We start from the raw sequence: 1,817 nt of genomic DNA, 5'->3' as shown, positions 1-1,817 counted from the left end.
TTCTGCCCCATGTGAAATTTGTGTCTCTGTGATTGACATTTGCTTGGGAGCTTGTATCTAAATAATCTGTCCGTGGGCCGGATTTAAAAAGCAACATAAAAATAAACTACAGTAATATAGTGAGCAGGTAGATAGATGATTATTCTTTCTGTCCCTTTGTTTCAATTTCCCAAACTAATAAGTACCTGAACAGATACAGAATAGGAAAAGTTGTCTGAATTTGGAGGCTTGGGGTATGAGAAGACCCAGGCACAACTCTACTGCAAATTTAAATCAATTTATACACCTGACACCATTTTTCAGCCCCAACACCACGTTGAGATTGTTTATTTTTGGAAACTGTCACAAATGCGACTTGTTAGGCTACACTGGGCAAGATAAAGCACTGAAGCACCCACCCCTTCCTTGCCTGCACATCAGAAGGGCTGAGAAACTCTTCAACAGCCAGCAGAGTGTGGAGAACTTGGCAGATCACGAATGAACAACCTGTCATCACTTGGAAACCCCTCTCCTGGTGCAGTCGGGATCCACTAGCTACAAATCCTATCCTTAAGGTCTGGCCACTGTGCCCGATGCCACATTGCTTGGGCTGTTGGCATATTCTGGCTCATGTGATGAAGTCCATGGGCTTATGTAAAAAAAGGAAAGTCACTCTCACAACATTGAAGGAAAGCTTATTTCGTTTTCTCTAGGATGAAGCTGAATTAACTGTCGTGGAAATTCTGCTTGGTACTTCTTTCTTGGCAGCAGAAGAGAAATTTTTTAGGAGTCTTAAGACCCAACTCCTGCTCCTTGATGGCGCCGAGGGACATCTAACCACCCAAAGACCTGGCCATCACCTTAAGTGAGTTGAGGAAGCCACCAAGTGCTCCCTGGCAGGCCTCTGACTGGCCAGTCTTCATTCTTGCCTGTGAAAATTTCTGAAGTGGGAGTCCTAGAATATCTACATAGTGGCTTCACCAACAGATGGAGATTTTAAAGGTAAAATTTTTAAATGGCAGCAAAGAGTGAAGTAGTAATAGGGAGACAAGCCTTTTCATTCAGGAACCCCAAGTTTTACCCCAGAGCCAAAGTCAAAGGTATCCCTGAAGTTGATGTTTTACCCCCAAACACTACTGCGGTTAGCTTGGAGTGAGTGAAAAGACATTCTTTGCATTTGTGCATTAGGTGACTTCAGAAAAGTTATATAAGGCTTCTTTCATTTTTCACTTTTGCGGGGGTAGTGTGGGGTTGTGGCCTCTTTCCTGATTAATATCATAATCTCCTTTACATGCTCTTATCATTTTTTGAAGATAATGGTAACCGTTTTCCACTTAATGGTGACCCTTCTTGCACCCCTGAAACGCACGCACCCTCCCCGGAATGCTTGCTTTCGATAACAGGTTCCATCAAACACTAATTTTGAAAGCTGTATTTCTAAAAGCCAAAACTATTTCGGAATCATTTTAGCTAGTACACTGTTGGCACTGAGCAGCCTCCCGCTGTAATTCTGGAAGTTTAGGAGAGCATGAAAGGGGCTCTGCAGTTGGTTTTTAATCTGGATTTTGCATTCTTGCTGCATTAGAGAAGAAGGCCAGGAAGAGATGAACAATCTGTTGTTTTATACGAGATGATTGTGGTCTTTGGGGCCTAATGTTGAAATGCTTCGGGTCAGAAACTTCTCACTGGAATCATGTGGAAAATGTGGTTTTGGTACTTGGCACGGGGCTGTGCTGGTGCCGATAACATTTGTTACTCCAAGGCTACTTACCAAGCACACTGAGTGAACTAAAGCTACTTTGCTTCTTTCAGACCGTGTTCTAAATCCCCTGACCCAA

The sequence above is a fragment of the Hipposideros armiger genome, unplaced genomic scaffold (genome assembly GCF_001890085.2).
Source record: "Hipposideros armiger isolate ML-2016 unplaced genomic scaffold, ASM189008v1 scaffold_62, whole genome shotgun sequence".
NCBI classification, from domain to species: Eukaryota; Metazoa; Chordata; class Mammalia; order Chiroptera; family Hipposideridae; genus Hipposideros; species Hipposideros armiger.
Note: the sequence above shows the minus strand (reverse complement) of the source record.